General features: G+C 49.6%; 1 protein-coding gene across 8 annotated transcripts in view; it reads right to left on the reverse strand.

Moving 5' to 3' along the window:
* LOC140410741 (nuclear receptor coactivator 7-like) overlaps positions 1–18,684 on the reverse strand; it is a 186,315-nt gene that overhangs the window by 102,313 nt on the left and 65,318 nt on the right. Inside the window, exon 1 of one of the 8 annotated variants that reach the window (XM_072499257.1) lies at positions 17,128–17,189. The exons of the other annotated variants lie outside the window; for them this stretch is intronic. The gene's annotated coding sequence lies outside the window, so the exon portion shown is untranslated. Of the gene's footprint in view, positions 1–17,127; positions 17,190–18,684 lie in introns of those variants that run through there. 8 annotated transcript variants of the gene reach the window in all.

Consider the following 18,684-nt stretch of genomic DNA (forward strand, 5'->3'; position numbering starts at 1 on the left):
CAATCCCTCCTCCGGTGCCTCCGCATATTGCCTGTCCACCCTCAAAAGTTCTTGCAGCAACCGCTCCCGTTCCCTACTCTCCTGCTTTCCTTTATGTGCCCTGATTGATATCAGCTCCCCTCTAACCACTGCCTTCAGCGCCTCCCAGACCACTCCCACCTGGACCTCCCCATTATCATTGAGTTCCAAGTACTTTTCAATACACCCCCTCACCCTTAGACACACCCCCTCATCTGCCATTAGTCCCATGTCCATTCTCCAGGGTGGACGCCGTTCTTTTTCCTCCCCTATCTCCAAGTCCACCCAGTGTGGAGCGTGATCCGAAATAGCTATAGCCATATACTCCGTCCCCCTCACCTTCGGGATCAACGCCCTTCCCAAAATAAAAAAGTCTATTCGCGAATAAACTTTGTGGACATAGGAGAAAAACGAAAACTCCTTACTCCTAGGTCTGCTAAATCTCCATGGGTCGACTCCTCCCATCTGCTCCATAAAGTCTTTAAGCACCTTGGCTGCTGCCGGCCTCCTTCCAGTCCTGGACCTCGATCTGTCCAGCCCTGGTTCCAGCACCGTGTTAAAATCTCCACCCATTACCAACTTTTCCACCTCTAGGTCCGGGATACGTCCTAACATGCGCCTCATAAAGTTGGCATCATCCCAGTTCAGGGCATATACGTTCACTAAGACCACCGCCTCCCCCTGTAATTTGCCACTCACCATCACGTATCTGCCACCACTATCCGCCACTATGTTCTTTGCCTCAAACATTACCCGCTTCCCCACTAGTATAGCCATCCCCCTGTTTTTCGCATCTAGCCCCGAATGAAACACCTGCCCCACCCATCCTTTGCGTAGTCTAACCTTGTCTATCAGTTTCAAATGCGTCTCCTGTAACATAACCACATCTGCTTTAAGTTTCTTAAGGTGTGCGAGTACCCGTGCCCTCTTTATCGGCCCGTTCAGCCCTCTCACATTCTACGTGATCAGCCGGGTTGTGGGGTTCTTTACCCCCCCCCCCCCACCTTGTCGATTAGCCATCCCCTTTTATCCAGCTCCTCACCCGGTTCCCACGTAGCTGTGTCCCCCCCCAGGCGGTGCCCTCCCGCCCCGCCCACCCCACCCCATACCAGCTCCCCCTTCTCCCCAGCAGCAGCAACCCAGTAAATCCCCCCTCCCTAGATCCCCCACTAGCGTAGTTACACCCCCCATGTTGCTCCCAGAAGTCAGCAAACTCTGGCCGACCTCGGCTTCCCCCAGTGACCTCGGCTCGCACCGTGCGACGCCCCCTCCTTCCTGCTTCCCTATTCCCGCCATAGTTATCATAGCGCGGGAACAAAGCCCGCGCTTCCCTTTTGGCCCCACCCCCAATGGCCAACGCCCCCAGCTCCTCCACCTCCCTTCCTCCCTCCCCCACAACCTGTGGAAGAGAGAAAAGTTACCGGGTCGCAGGATTAACAACATAAAAATCATCTCTCCCCCCTTTTTCTCCCCTCTTCGCCCCCCATATTCGCCCCACCACTTAGTCTCAAACGTTCTTTTTTAATAACCCGCTTATTCCAATTTCTCTTCAACAATAAATGTCCACGCCTCACCCGCCGTTTCAAAGTAGTGGTGCTTCCCTTGATATGTGACCCACAGTCTTGCCGGCTGCAGCATTCCAAATTTAATCTTCTTTTTATGAAGCACCGCCTTGGCCCGATTAAAGCTCGCCCTCCTTCTCGCCACCTCCGCACTCTAGTCTTGACACACGCGGATCACCGTGTTCTCCCACCTACTGCTCCGAGTTTTCTTTGCCCATCTGAGGACCATCTCTCTGTCCTTAAAACGGAGGAATCTCACCACTATGGCTCTGGGAATTTCTCCTGCTCTCGGTCCTCGCGCCATCACTCGGTATGCTCCCTCCACCTCCAACGGACCCGTCGGGGCCTCCGCTCCCATTAACGAGTGCAGCATCGTGCTCACATATGCCCCGACGTCCGCCCCTTCTGCACCTTCAGGAAGACCAAGAATCCTTAAATTCTTCCTCCTCGCATTATTCTCCAGCACCTCCAGCCTTTCCACACATCGTTTATGGTGTGCCTCGTGCATCTCCGCCTTCACCAGCAGGCCCTGTATATCGTCCTCGTTCTCGGCAGCCTTTGCCTTCACGACCCGAAGCTCCCGCTCCTGGGTCTTTTGCTCATCTTTTAGCCCTTCAATCGCCTGTAATATCGGGGCCAACAGCTCCTTCTTCATCTCCTTTTTAAGCTCTTCCACGCAGCGTTTCAAAAACGCGTGTTGTTCAGGGCCCCATATTAAACTGCCACCTTCCGACGCCATCTTGGTTTTTGCTTGCCTTCCTTGCCGCTGCTCTAAAGGATCCACCGCAATACGGCCACTTTCCTCTCCTTTTTCCATCCGTATCCAGGGGGATTCCCTTCTGGTTTACTGCACAGTGCTTTTAGCCGTTAAAATTGCCGTTGGGGCTCTTATTAAGAGCCCAAAAGTCCGTTCCACAGGGAGCTGCCGAAACGTGCGACCTAGCTGGTCATCGCCGCACCCGGAAGTCGTGCTGATTCAGTAAACATTGATGTACAGTCACATTCATAGTTCAATGCATCTCCCACTAGAAAACATAGCCTTACTGCAATGGCAAGTTCAAGATAGCACTGTCCTGCATCACATTGAATTTTCACCTTGAATCAGTGCTCCCAGTTCTCGATTCGTCCAGCCATGGAACAGTTACTCCCCATCTACTCTGTCCAGACCATTCAAGATTTTGAGCGCCTTTATCAAACCTCCTCAAACTTCTCAGGTTGTTACAGCTCAATCAATGAATGTCTTCCCACAATGCTGTTAAGTAGGGAATTAAATGAGTTATGGCCCAACAAAGCCTAAAGACGGCATTTGGCTTGAAGATGGTGTTCGCATGCATCTGTTGTGCTTTTAAATAGTGTAGATTGTGCATTTGAAGCCTTGGCAGATTGCTTGACAGCGCATCATGCAGCCAGGGTACATCAGAGGAGGCAGATATACTGAGGGGGTATTGATTCGGCAGACTGCTTTATCCTGGATGGTGTTGAGTTTCTAAAGCAATGTTGCAGCAAAACCTATCAAGGCAAGTGACAATTATTCCTTCACTTTCGATTAGAATCATAGAATTTACAGTGCAGAAGGAGGCCATTCGGCCCATCGACTCTGCACCGGCCCTTGGAAAGAGCACCCCACTCAAGCACACACTTCCTCCGTCCCATCCCCCTTAACCCAGTAACCCAAATTAACCTTTTTGGACACTAAGGGCAATTTAGCATAGCCAGTCTACCTAACCTGCACATCTTTGGACTGTGGTAGGAAACCGGAGCACCCGGATGAAACCCACGCACACACGGGGAGAATGTGCAGACTCCACACAGGCAGTGACCCAAGCCAGGAATCGAACCCGGGACCCTGGAGTGGTGAAGCAACTGTGCTAACCATTATGCTACCATACTGCCCCCTGGTGCTGGTCACTGCTGAGGAAGAAGCTTTGAGAGTGAGTCAGCAAGTTAGCTACTCACCACAGATATGACCTTCTCATATCTGTAGCTGATTCTTTGGATGGCCTTATTGCGTTTTTAGGTCAATGGTGATCCCCATGGTGTTGATAATGGGAACCTGGCAATGGCAATGCCGTAGAATGTCATGAGGAGGTGGCTAGATTTGCTCTTGGACACAGCCATCATCAGTTATTTATGTGGCATTGAGGGTTACTTGACACTTATTAGCCCAAGATTGAATTTTGTCCAGGTATTGCTGCATGAAGCATAGAACCATAGCGCCGAAGGAGGCCGTTCAGCTCATCAAGACTGCACCGACCCTCTGAAAGGGCTACTCTACCTAAGCCCACCCCGTACACCACACCCATCCTCCCCAAACCCGTTGCCCCACATAACCTACACATCCTTAGACACTATGGGCCAATCAACCCACCCTGCACAATGTTGGACTGTGGGAGGAAATCAAAGCGTTTGGAGGAAACGCACACAGACATGGAGAGAAAATGAAAATGCCACAGTCACCCAAGGCCAGAATTAAACCTGGGACCCTGCCGCTGATGCAGCAGTGCTAACCAGTGTCACCAAGCCGCCCTACTTTCTTACCTTAGGAACTACAAACTGAGCAGAACGCTGTGCAAACTGTTAATTAACAACCCCACTTCTGCCTTTATGATGGTGGTGTGTCATTAATGAAGTAGCTGAAGGCAGTTGAGCATACAACGCTATAATATGAAACTCCTGCAGTAATGTTCTGAGACTGAAATAACTGGCTCTAACAATCACAAAATGCAAACACCATGCCAGATCCTTTGGAGCTGAAATCAGATTATATCCCTATTTGAGCCAAGTCTCACATGAAATCTGGGGCTGAATGGTCCTGGTAGAACACAAAAATGAGAATTAGTGAACACTTGGGCCGGGATTCTCCCTTCCGGGGACTAAGTCCCCACGCCAGCGGGAAAACCGGCGCCAACGATTCCGGCATCAACAGGCCCCCAAGGTGAGGAATTCTCACCTGTCTCGGGGGCTCGGTGGACACCAGAGGGGTTCGCACCACTCCAGCCGGTGCCGAAGGGACGGCGTGAGTTCACGCATGCGCCAAAGGGCCAGCATGATTCCGCGCATGTACGGAATCGCTGGCGTGGTTCCGCGCATGAGCAGACCGGCCGGCATATTTTGCCCCTTCTCCTCGCCGGCCATGGCGGAGCCCGATAGGGGCTGCCACGGAAGGAAGGAGTACCCCCATGTCACAGGCCCACCCGCAGATCGGAGGGCCCCGATCGCGGGCTAAGCCACCGTGGGGCTAGGCCACCGTGGGGCCAGGCCACCGTGCCCACCCCGGGATTGCCCATGCCGACTTACTTGCCAGGTCCCACCGTGTGGGACCATGCTTAACCCACAACGACGGGACTGGACAAAAGCGAAAGGCCGCTCGACCCATCGGGGCGCGGAGAATCACGGGGGGGGTGCTGCCAACGGCCCCCGACCAGCGTGAACCCGCCCCCACCCGAAAAACAGCGCCGGAGAATACGGCGGGGGGGGGGGGGGGGGGGTCGAAGAATCCCGCCCGTAGGGTCCAAGTACTACTTTGTGAAAGTCAATATTTTCACTTCTGTGAGAGAAAAATTCAACACACTCGTTAAAGACAGAATAACAAGCTTTATTTTCGAAAACAACTGCTTGCAGTAATGGCTGAAACTTGAAGTCAGAGGGCAGTCAACAAAACTGCTCAGTCTGTCACAAGTTCCGCACTTTTCGTGGAGAATTAGCTCAATATTTATACATTAACTTTATCAAGATTATGTGACAACAGTTTGGTCAGGAAAATACAAACGGAAGCAAAGACCAGACCATGTTTGGTCATATCTCTCATACCATTATTTAGTCCTCGGAGGGAACATTGAAAGGGCAGAATAGACTTGTTTCTTCCTGAATTATCTTGGTTTTAAATTCCTACGGCCCTGGGTTATGACGAGTTAGTTTTATCAGGAGTTGCCGAGGTCCGGTGTTTTGGGATGGCTCGACCTTCGCTGATCTTTTCAGACTTCAAGTTATGCAGAGTTGGCCTTCGGCCTTACAGCTCTGAAAATGGTTAGGGCAGCATTCCTTACCTGGGCCTGGGGAGCTGGAATGAGTAGTTTCAGTCTTTCTTGTATAGTATCAAACCTTTTGACCAGTCTTCCCAGTGACCAGTTTTCCCATCATGCCATTACTTAATTCGTACCATATCACAACTTGATATGTGATGAATGTAGGAATTTTAGATATATTGTATTATATACATATTTGGTTATTGTGTCACTATTTTTTTGTGTGGTGTTAAAGATATTTGAATATTGTGTTAGTAATAAAGTTTGTTTTAATGTACAAAAACCCTATTTTGCGTGAAATCGTTCTTGAAGTGAGGTCTCCTTTCCTCAGTCTTCCAAAATTAAAATAAAATATTGGGAGTTTCTGTCCAGTATCCTAGACACTGTTGGGGTCTTGTCTTGGGCCATAATAGGTAGCAATATTGATTTACACCTGTCGCTTTCCTGATGTTTGAGAATAAACTGACTGGTGGTACAATAACCACCAGGTTAGATTTATGCTGTTTTCTTTGTGGACAAGACACACCTGAGCAAATAGAGTCAGGTACAGGCCATGTTGCCAATGTACTGAAATTGTTTAGCTAAGGACATGGCTCATTCTAGAGCTTAAGTCTGCACGGTCATGCCACACTGACATCATTGGAGTGTGTAGCCTTTCCTCTGTAGCAGCAGTCAAACTCTTTGAGTTTTTCAAAGGAAACATGATATAATTAGAAGTGGTTCAATAAAAAATCTTGCTGTTTTGAATTCTAATATGCCAGTGTAGGACACTGAAGAAACTAATTATCATAGCAATGAATTGAGGCCACAAAAGCCATACAAGTTACAGCTAAGCCACATGGTTGAACCCTCCCTTTTCTGGCTGATCAGGAATTTATATAATTGAAGCAAATCAAAAGAAGTTTGGTATATTGAAAGAGTGTATTTGTAACCATTGTTGATTAAACTTAAAACACCAAATTTTAATGCGATTCTGATTTATAAGACATAGGAGCAGAATTAGGCCATTTGGCCCATCAAGTCTGCTCCACCATTCAATCATGGCTGATATGTTTCTCATCCACATTCTCCTTCTGCCTTCTGTCCATAACCCCTCATCACCTTATTAATCAAGAACCTATCTATCTTTGTCTTAAAGACACTCAGTGATTTGGCCTCCACAACCTTCTGCCGCAATGAGTTCCACAGATTCATTCCCCTCTGGCTGAAGAAATTAATAAGATCACCTCTCATCCTTCGAAACTTCAATGAGTACTGACCCAGAGTCCTCAACCATTCCTTATATGACAAGCTCTTCATTCCAAGGATCATTCTTGTGAACCTACTCTGGGCTCTTTCCAAGGCCAGCACATCCTTCTTTAGATACGGGGCCCAGAACTGCTCACAATGCTCCAAATTGGGTCTGACTAGAGCTTTTAAAGCCTCAGCAGTACATCCCTGCTCTTGTATTCGAGCCCTCGCGACATGAATGCTAAAATTACATTTGTCTTCTGAACTGCCAACTGAACCTGCACGTTAACCTTAAGAGAATTTTTTTTATTCTTTATTAATAATATTAATAATCTTTATTGTCACAAGTAGACTTACATTAACACTGCAATGAAGTTACTGTGAAAAGCGCTTAGTTGCCACATTCCAGCGCCTGTTCGGGTACACAGAGAGAGAATTCAGATGTCCAAATTACCCAACAGCACGTCTTTCGGGACATGTGGAAGGAAACTGGAGCACCCGGAGGAGCACCCGGAGGAAACCCACACAGACACAGGCACAGGCAGCAACCCCAAGCCGGGAATCAAACCTGGGACCCTGGTGCTGTGAAGAGAAGCAGCAGTGCTAACCACTGTGCTACCGTGCCGCATGGAATGTGGGCGTCGATGGCTGGTCCAGCATTTATTGCCCATCCCCGAGTGCATTTAAGAGCAACGACATTGCTGAGGGTCTGGAGTCACATGTAGGCCAAACCAGGTAAGGATGGCAGACTTCCTTCCCTAAAGGACATTAGTGAACCAGATGGTTTTTTAAAAAAAATAATAAATTTTATTAAGGTTTTCATAAAATAGCAATAACAAAATGAAAAAAGAACCCAACAGGGTTAAGTACAAAACACAGTCTAGTAAAGCAACCCTCCATACCCCCCTCCCCACTGTACGTAAATAATAAATTAACATGAACACTCCGACTTAACACAACAGGTATATACACCCCCTCAGACCCTTCAGTGCAAATAACAAAAACAAAAATAAAGTCGTCGTCGTCCCCCCCCCCCCCCCCCCCCCCCCCCCCCCGAGTTGCTGCTGCCATTGACCAATGTCTACCAGGAAGTCTAACGGTTGCCACCGCTTAAAGAACCCTTGTATCGACCCTCTCAATGCGAATTTCACCCTCTCCAATTTAATGAACCCCGCCATATCGCTGATCCAGGATTCCACGCTTGGGGGCACCGCATCCTTCCACTGAAGAAGGATCCTTCGCCGGGCTACCAGGGACGCAAAGGCCAGAATACCGGCCTTTTTCTCCTCCTGCACTCCCGGCTCCTCTGCCACCCCAAATATTGCGAGCCCCCAGCTCGGTTTGACCCTGGATTCTACCACCCTCGACACCGTCCTCGCTACACCCTTCCAAAATTCCTCCAGCGCTGGGCATGCCCAGAACATATGGGTGTGATTTGATGGGCTCCCTGAGCACCTAACACACCTGTCCTCACCCCCAAAAAACCGGCTCAGCCTAGTCCCGGTCACGTGTGCCCTGTGCAGCACCTTAAACTGTATGAGGCTGAGCCTCGCGCACGATGAGGAAGAGTTTACCCTCCCCAGGGCATCCGCCTACGTCCCTTCCTCAATCTCCTCTCCCAATTCCTCTTCCCATTTACCTTTCACCTCCACCACCGAGGCCTCCTCCTCCTCCTGCATCACCTGGTAAGTTTCCGAGAACTTCCCCACTCCCCCCCCCCCCCCCCGAGAGCACCCTGTCCTGTACTGTGTGTGGCAGTAGCCGCGGGAATTCCACCACCTGCCATCTGGCAAACGCCCCGCCCTTACCTGTAGGTACCTGAAGGTGTTCCCCGGGGGGAGCCCATACTTCTCTTCCAGCTCACCCAGGCTCGCGAACTTCCCGTCCACAAACAGGTCCCCCAACTTTCGTATCCCTGCCTTGAGCCACCCCGAAAATCCTCCACCTGTTCTCCCGGGGGCAAACCGGTGGTTCCCCCGTATTGGGGTCCACGCCGAGGCCCCAACTTCCCCCCTATGCCGCCTCCACTGCCCCCAGATTTTGAGGACAGCCGCCACCACCAGGCTCGTGGTATACCTCCTTGGGGTGAGCGGCAGCGGCGCCAGCGCCCCCAGACTCATACCCACAGAAGGGGTCGTCTCCAGCTTCTTCCATGCAGCCCCCTCCCCCTCCATCACCCACTTGCGCACCATCGTCGCATTGGCGGCCCATTAGTACCCACAGAGGTTGGGCAGCGCCAGTCCCCCCCCCTCTCTCTACTCCGCTCCAGGAACACCTTCTCACCTTCGGGGTCCCTCACGCCCACACAAACCCCATTATACACCTGTTAACCCGCCGAAAAAAAACCTTCGGGATAAACACGGGAAGGCACTGGAACAGGAACAAAAACCTTGGGAGCACCGTCATTTTGATTGACTGCACCCTACCCGCCAAGGACAACGGCAACGCATCCCACCTCTTAAACTCCACCTCCATTTGCTCCACCAGCCTTGTGAAATTAAGCCTATGCAGCACTCCCCAGCTCCTGGCCACCTGGACCCCCAAGTACCTGAAGCTCCTCTCCGCCCTTTTTAGTGGGAGCTCACCAATCCCCCTCTCCTGGTCCCCTGGATGAACTACGAACAGCTCGCTCTTCCCCATGTTGAGCTTGTACCCCGAAAAGTCCCCGGATTCCCTCAGAATCCTCATTACCTCCGGCATGTCCGCCACATACAGCAGCAGGTCGTCCGCATAGAGCGACACCCTATGCTGCTCCCCACCCCGCACCAACCCCCTCCAGTTCCTTGACTCCCTTAGTGCCATAGCCAGGGGTTCAATAGCCAGTGCGAAGAGCAGGGGGGACAGGGGACACCCCTGCCTTGTCCCTCGATGCAACCGAAAGTACTCGGACCTCCTCTTGTTCGTGGCCACACTCACCATCGGGACCTCGTACAACAGCCTAACCCACCTGACAAACCCCTCCCCAAACCCGAACCTCTTCAGCATCTCCCACAGGTACCCCCACTCTACCCTATCGAAGGCTTTCTCAGCATCCATCGCCACCACTATCTCCGCCTCCCCCTCCCTCGCCGGCATCATGATAACGTTCAAAAGCCTCCGCACATTCGCGTTCAACTGCCTCCCCTTCACAAACCCCGTCTGGTCTTCATGGATGATCTGCAGCACACAATCCTCAATCCTCGTGGCTAAGACCTTCGCCAGCACCTTGGCATCTACATTTAGCAAGGAAATCGGTCTGTAAGACCCACACTGCAGGGGATCCTTGTCCCGCTTCAGGATCAAGGAGATCAGTGCCCAGGACATCGTCAGGGGCAAGGCACCCCCCTCCTGACTAGCAACGGGCCCAACAGGTCCATATATTTTCTGTAGAATCCGACCGGGAAACCATCCGGCCCCGGTGCCTTCCCCGCCTGCATGCTTCCTATCCCTTTGATCAGCTCCTCCAGCCCAATCGGGGCCTCCAATCCCGCCACCAGTCCCTCTTCCACCTTTGGAAACCTCAATTGGCCCAGGAAGCCGCCCATCCCTCCCTCCTCCCGTGGGGGCTCGGATCGGTACAAATCCTCGTAAAAGTCCCTGAAGACCCCATTGATGCCAACCCCACTCCGCACCACGCTCCCTCCCCTGTCCTTAACTCCCCCGATCTCCCTAGCTGCATCCCGCTTCCGAAGCTGATGCGCCAGCATCCGGCTTGCCTTTTCCCCAGACTCTTAAATCGCCCCCTGGGCCTTCCTCCACTGCACCTCCGCCTTCCTGGTGGTCACCAGGTAGAATTCGGCCTGGAGGCTGCGCCTCTTCCTCAACAATCCTTCCTCGGGTACCTCCGTATACCTCCTGTCTACCCTCACCATCTCCCCCACCAGCCTCTCCCTCCGCTCCTTGTGGGCCCTAATGGAGATCAGCTCTCCCCTTACCACCGCCTTCAGTGTCTCCCATACCATCCCCACTCGGACCTCCCTGTTGTCGTTGGTCTCCAAGTACCTCTCTATACTTCCTCGGAACCGCTCGCTCATCTCCTCGTCCGCCAACAGCCCCACCTCCAAGCGCCACAACGGGCGCTGGTCCCTCTCCTCCCCCATCTCCAGGTCCACCCAATGCGGGACGTGGTCCGAAATGGCTATTGCCGAATACTCAGTATCCTCTACTCTCGCTATCAGCGCCCTACTCAAAATGAAAAAGTCGATTCGAGAATAAGCCTTATGGACATGTGAGAAGAATGAAATTTCCCTAGCCCCTGGCCTTGCAAATCTCCAAGGGTCCACCCCTCCCATCTGGTCCTTAAACCCCCTCAGCACTCTAGCCGCCGCCGGCTTCCTATCCGTCCTAGACCTGGAGCGATCCAGTGTCGAATCCAGCACCATGTTAAAGTCTCCCCCCATTATCAGGCCCCCCACTTCCAAGTCTGGGATCCGACCCAACATACGCCGCATAAAACCCGCATCGTCCCAATTCGGGGCATACACATTGACCAATACCACCCTCTCTCCCTGCAACTTACCACTTACCATTACGTACCTACCGCCATTATCTGCCACAATCCTCAATGACTCGAATGACACCATCTTTCTCACCAAGATCGCCACCCCTCAATTTTTGGCATCCAGCCCAGAGTGAAACACCTGACCTACCCACCCTTTCCACAATCTTACCTGGTCTGCCACCTTCAGGTGCGTCTCCTGGAGCATAACCACATCCGCCTTCAGCCCCTTCAGGTGTGCGAGCACCCGGGCCCGCTTAACCGGCGCATTCAGTCCCCTTACATTCCAGGTTATCAGCCGGATCAGGGGGCTACCAGCCCCCTCCTCCGCCGACTAGCCATGACCCCTCCTCTGCCAGCCACGCACCCGGCCCGTTCCCACAGCGGCATACCCCAGTCTCGACCCCCCCCCCCCCCCCACTCGCTCCAGATCCCCCTTGACCATAGCAGCAGCAACTCGATTTCCCCACCCCCCGGATAGGACCCATCCTAGCTGATTTACTCCCCCCATTGCACTTCTGGAAGTCAGCTGACTGCTGCTGACCCCGGCCACTCCCGCCTCTCCTTCGACTCCTCCCATTATGTGACACACCCTCCTCTCCCGTTCCCCATCCACAGGCTCTCACCCTTCCTTTCCATTCTAAGCGCGGGAAACAACCCTCGCTTCCCCACCCCGGCCCCAGTCTTCAGCACAGGAAAAAGCCCGCGCTTTCCACCTACCCAGCCCCGCCACCTCTGACGCAGCTCCTTTTACAGGCCCAGTCCCCTCATCCCTGACTCGGGGCTCCCCCTCCCCCGCGGGGCCCCATCTCACCGCCGTCCACCACCCCTGTTCTGTTTACCTACCCCCCTCCAAGATTTCCCCCGACCAACCCAACCAAAACAGTGCCCAACCCGTCGCAACCACCCTCACCAACCCAAAAGAGAAAAACACAGAGAAAAAGAAACCAGGAGCAAAGCAAAGCAAAGGCCCCCCCCCCCCCCCCCCTCAAAAAAAAAGGAAAAAAATAACACACCAACCGCAGTCCCCAATCCCCCAACCCGACCCTCAATCAGTGTCCAACTGCTCGGCCTGAACAAAGGCCCACGCCTCCTCCGGAGACTCAAAATAATGGTGCCGGTCCTTGTAGGTGACCCACAGTTGCGCCGGCTGCAGCATGCCAAACTTCACCCCCTTCCTCTGCAGCACCGCCTTCACTCGATTGTACCCGGCCCTCCTCTTCGCCACCTCCGCACTCCAGTCCTGGTATGTTCGAACCTCCGCGTTCTCCCACCTGCTGCTCCTCTCCCTCTTGGCCCACCTGAGCACACACTCCCGGTCGACGAACCGATGGAACCTCACCAGCACCGCCCGCGGAGGCTCGTTAGCCTTGGGCCTCCTCGCCAGCACACTATGGGCCCCTTCCAGCTCCAGGGGCCCCTGGAAGGACCCCGCTCCCATCAGCGAGTTCAACATGGTGACCACATAGGCCCCCACGTCTGGCCCCTCCAGCACCTTCGGGAGGCCCAGAATCCGCAGATTCTTCCGCCTCGACCGATTCTCCATCTCCTCGAACCGCTCCTGCCATTTCTTGTGGAGCGCCTCGTGCGCCTCCACCTTTACCGCCAGGCCTAAGATCTCGTCCTCGTTGTCGGAGATATTTTGCCGAGCCACGCGGATTGCCACTCCCTGGGCCGTCTGTGTCTCCAGCAGCTTATCAATAGAAGCCTTCATCGGCTCTAGCAGATCCGCTTTAATCTCTGAAGCAGTGCTGGATACCCTCCTGCTGCTCCTCCGCCCACTGCATCCACGCTGCCTGGTCTCCGCCCGCCGCCATTTTGTTCTTCTTCCCTCGCACCTTCTTCGGGTCCACCACCACCTTTTTAGTCGCCCCGCTCCTGGTACAAGCCATATACTATCGGGGAGCTGTTATAATCTCCTTCCCACACTGGGAAACGTCAAAAAAGTGCCGTTGGGGGCCCTGAAAAGAGCCCAAAAGTCAGTTTTTGCGGGAGCCACCGAATGTGCGACTTAGCTCCACATAGCCGCAACCGGAAGTCTCAACCAGATGGGTTTTTACGACAATCGATAATGGTTTCATGATTGGCATTAGACTTTTCATTTCAGATTTTTATTGAATTCAAATTCCACCATCTGCCCTAGCTGGATTTAAACCCACGTCCCCAGACCATTATCCTGGGTCTCTGGATTACTAGTCCAGTGACAATACCATTACGCCACTGCCTCCCCATAATCTTGAACTAGGGCTCCTAATTCCCTTTGTTCTGATTTCCCAAGTCTTCTCCCATTTAGAAAATAGTTGATCCTCCATTTTTCCAACCAAAGTGCTGAACCTCACACTTTTCCACATTGTATTCCGTCTGCCACTCCTTTGCCCACTCTCCTAGCCTGTCCAAATCCTTCTGCAGCCCCCTTGCTTCCTCAAAACTAACTGTCCCTCCGCATATCTTTGTATCATCTACAAACCTAGCAACAGTGCCTTCAGTTCCTTCTTCCAGCAATGTATTAGAAAGAAGAAACTTTAGCATTGAAAAATGGGTCTCATCTGCAAGCAGTTTTCAACTTGTCAAAGGCTTCAAAGAAAGGTGATGCCTTTTGTACAGTCACCAACAGTTTGCTACTGGAACTAAGTGAACTTTACCAGCCTAACTCTGCATATGGGCCAGGAAAACAAACAATTCAGAAACCACTTACATATTTCAACACGGTGACATATTGGTTACATGCATGTACACAAGCTAGCAACAGACAGTTTTTGCTTGCAACAGACCGTTCTTTTGCCGGTTGGCCACTTGTATCGTGAACTAAACCATGCCCTTTATGTGGCTTGATGTCAGAGAAACGGTGCACTACTGCTTCAATGCTGTGAAGCAAATAGAAACATTCCTGGAAAGACTACAATGCCACTAGAAGACTTGGGAGAAAAAGTTATTTTATTCTCAAAAGGAACATAGAACCTCTCTTTATTCCCATGTGAAGAAAACTTGCAATTTTCACAAAGTCTACTCAAAGTACTGCTTGCTACCTTTTCAAGGCTACTTTACTTAGCTTCACAACGTCGGGGCTGATTTTTACTAATTCACTTGCAGAGCTGCAAAAAAAGGCATCATTCAACGCAACACAATATGATGGAAGCCCTCTATCAGACAGAAAACCATAGTGAGAGGCAAACCTGCCCATGCGTGTTCTCTCCCTCACTCCTGTACCATGCCAAATTGGAAGGTTGACATAAATAAAAACAGGAAATACTCAGCATATTAGGCAGCATCTGTGAAAAGCCCGTGACTTGAAATGTTAACTCTACTCTCTCGTCACATCTGCTGCATGACTTGAAGATTTCCAACATTTTCTGTTTTTATTTCAGATTTACAGCATCCACAGTATTCTGCTTCCGATTAGAAGGTTAACAGTCCAGCCAAAAACTAAAGCAAAGTAATAACATGGAAGTAGAGGAGTCACCAAGGATTTAATTGATCCTTGAACCAGCTTTTATTCAGGGTTATTGGAGCTGTCAGCTTTGTTGGAGTTATGTTAGCCTTTTCGAAATTAATCCGTTTTTGTTTTTTTTTAAATTGTCCGGGTGAGCACATATGATAATTTAATGCACAGCATAATCAAATTTGTTACTTGAATCATCTTTTCCCAAAAGGTAGGGGAGTCTAAAACCAGAGGGCATAGGTTTAAAGTGAGAGAGGAGAGATACAAAACAGTCCAGAGGGGCAATTTGTTCACGCAAAGGGTGGTGAGTGTCTGGAACGGGCTGCCAGAGGCAATTGTAGAGGTGGGTACGGTTTTGTCTTTTAAAAAGCATTTAGACAGTTATATGGGAAAGCTGGGTATAGAGGGTTATGGGCCAAATGCGGGCAATTGGGACTAGCTTAGTGGTAAAAACTGGGCGGTATGGACAAGTTTTCATGCTGTAAACTTCTATGACTATGAATGATCCAGTAACATTCCTGAATAGAGCAGGATTGAGAAAGCAATATAGTGCGACAGGATTCTATTGTTAGGAGAACAGACACATTTCCACAGTCACCGTTGTGAATCCAGGATGATAGGTTGCCTCCTTGGTGCCAGGGTCCAGGGCAATATTGAGTGACTGAAGAAGACGATTACAGGTCATGGGCAGTCTCAAAATAAAGGGTCGGCAATCTAGGACTGAGATGAGGATGTATTCACTCAGAGGGAGGTCAATCTTTGGAATTCTCTGACCCAGAGGGCTGTGGAGGTTCAGTCGTTGAGTGTGTTCAAGACCGAGATCAAAAAATGTCTACATATTAAAAACATCAATGCATATGGGGATAGTGCAGGAAAATGGTGTTGAATTAGGTCAACCATGATCTTATTCAATGGCGAAGCGAGCTCCTATTTCTCATGCTCTTATGTTTAATGACCTTTCATCAGAACAATGCTTTTCAAAAGAAGCAGGCAAGCAGCTGAAGGGGGGAAAAAGGCAGAGCTACAGTGAAAAGGGCCAAATCGGACTGGTCAACTTGCTCTTGCAGAGAGTCGGCTTGGATATGACAGGCTGGATGACCCCCTTCTGCACTGTAGCCACTCTATAATTATATTCCTACTCTGTAGAACAACAGGATAAAGGAATAACAGATCATGACATGATGGGATATGCCCAGACTGCGAGTAAAACACAAAGGGTGCTATTCCCCGGTCTCGTTGTGCTCTCGCTCAAGCGTAACAAGGCTGGTGAATAACAGGAGGGGCCAAAACCGAGATCCGCACCAGACATCAAACGGTTGGCGATGCAACCGACCCGCTCCCATTGGCGAAATCGGGATCTTGACTTAGCGTGGCGAGAAACCAATTATCACCACTTAAGCCCTATTTCCATTAATGAAAGCGACCCCATATCCATTGGCCTCCCATAATTCAGCGGCCTTCCCAGCATGTGCTTACGCTGATTAGTACTCCTTTTGAAAAACGTGAACCTGGCGAAAGGGCTTCTGCAGGGTGCAGAGGAGGTGAGTAGCCATCTTTACTCAGAGCCCAGGGGTACTGGGCTTACCACCCCAGTGCATTTAGAAATTCTTCTGTAGAATCGCACTAAAAACTTACATAATAAAATCTGCTAAGTTTTTATTTTATTACAAAAGTTTACATAGCACAGCCGAATCTCATTTGTATTTAGATGTATCCCTTTTCTTTTCATCAATGATCTGTATTGACTTTTGTCCTAGCAACATCCCTAAAAGAGCTTGGGCAATTGAATGTGACCCATACTTTACTTTGGACAAGGTGAGACAATCGAAGCTGCCAATCAAACGAGAAATTGAAAGCCATTTGAATTAATTGTTCTGTGCAGCTAAATATATTGTTGAGTTTTTAGATAGTATCTTACTATAAAAATTTTAAAGCCAAACCTTGTAAAGCTTTTACATGCAGTAATAGCAATGTAATTGTATTCAGTAAATATTGCCTTTCAAAATTTATAAAGCAACCATAGCTGAACCACTGAATTACAAATTAGGTAATTACCAAACAGCATTAGTTGGAAAAATAACTGGATTTACAAACATCTCAAACAGGGAAAGAACTAGGTCTACTGAAGTTATGTATGTTGGTAAATATTATTACAACTCTCAACTGTGCAACCTGCACTTTTCATGCTCACTTGTGGTTACTGTTTCTACACAGATTGGTTAATGTGTTAAATCTACTATGAATACTATAATAAAAATGTGATGTCAATTTACAGTATCATAGTGCACATCAGACATCTAACTCGTTCCCTTAATTCCAATTGTAAACACCAGGAGGCGAGTCCCAGAACAGCAGAATTCTTTTTCATTGCCTTACCATTCCTTGTTTTCTGTGTCTGCTACTAAATTGATCCAAATTATTTAGGTGTAAATTCAGAAACATTTATACACTGTGACAACCAAGAATTAGTACTGAGTCTAAGCATTTTGTAAGCATTTCAGCAAAATCATTTATTTAAAAACTGAAAGAGATGATTTAAAAAGAAAAATAATGAGTTAATAATTACCATTGTTGCACAGCTGGAGGATGGGCCAGTGACTTGCACAACACAAAGCCAACAGCAATGATTGCTGAACAGTTGATGTGATTGTGACATAGGTGATTTTACATCACCCTGGCTTACTGTCCAGATATGTAACAACATACTCTTCCCCAAATCTTAGTTTTTCCACCAATTTTCTGCAAACACACCAGTGCAGTTTTAGTGAGAGGCTGCAGAGTGAGACGTATGGGGACGTCATGTGAAGCAGCCTGAAAAGTCAAAACAAAATTTAAACTAAAGCTTTTTCATCCGCAAGTAGCATGTACAATATTGGGAATACGGCAGTTTTAAAAAAACAAATCAACCAGATTGATGCTTTGAGAAATGTTCCAGTGACAGTTGAAGATACAACACATGAACGCACATTACTCGCTCAGTCAGGTCTCTATACTCACATGGAAAGTTTCTATCCTACATCGCTGAGATAAAGCCAGATTCTGGTGGCAAAAATAAAATTCAATGACACTTAAAGCACTTGAACAAGATATCATGGGATTATCCTGCAACTCCCTCTCCCATGACATATGGCAAGTAGTAATCCTTAAATCATTCAACAAATGTTCTAAATTATAAATATATAAGTGCACATAGATAAACAATAATCAGCACTTCTCATTCACTTGCTTTACTCTCCTTTATGCTTTAGCACTGCTAGATGAGAGGCACTGGCAGCAGAAACTGTGAATAAACCCACTCATAGAATCATAAAATTTGCAGTGCAGAAGGAGGCCATTCGGCACATCTAGTCTGTACCGGCCCTTGGAAAGAGCACCCTACCCAACACCTCCGCCTTGTCCTCTCAACCCTGTAATCCCACCTAACCTTTTTTGGACACGAAGGGCAATTTAGCTTAGCCAATTCACCTGAGCGGCACATTTTTGGACTGTGGGAGGAAACCGGAGCACCCGGAGGAATCCCTGCAGACACAGGGGGATCGTGCAGACTCTGCACAGACAGTGACCCAAGCCGGAAATCGAACCTGGGAGCCTGGAGCTGTGAAGCAACAGTGCTAACCACTGTGCTACAATGCCGCCCTCCTCTGACATCATAATTATGTCCACGATTCCAAGATGAGGATAATGATTTCAAGTAAAGTTATCTTCTCATTACTTTATGGGGCAACTGAATAAAAATCAGGCACAAGTCACCTTATTTGCTTACAATTTATATTGCTCATGAGTGCTCCACAATCAATTCCCTCCAACCACTCCTACTGTAGATCTGCCCTCTATTTCCTGCAGCCCACAGCAGTAAAACGCAAATCCGTACCCTACCCCAACATAGCTCTTAGGGGTTCCTCAAGCCACCCCTCACACCATCTCTTCTGGGCA

Source organism: Scyliorhinus torazame, chromosome 4, assembly GCF_047496885.1.
Source record: "Scyliorhinus torazame isolate Kashiwa2021f chromosome 4, sScyTor2.1, whole genome shotgun sequence".
Taxonomy (NCBI): Eukaryota; Metazoa; Chordata; class Chondrichthyes; order Carcharhiniformes; family Scyliorhinidae; genus Scyliorhinus; species Scyliorhinus torazame.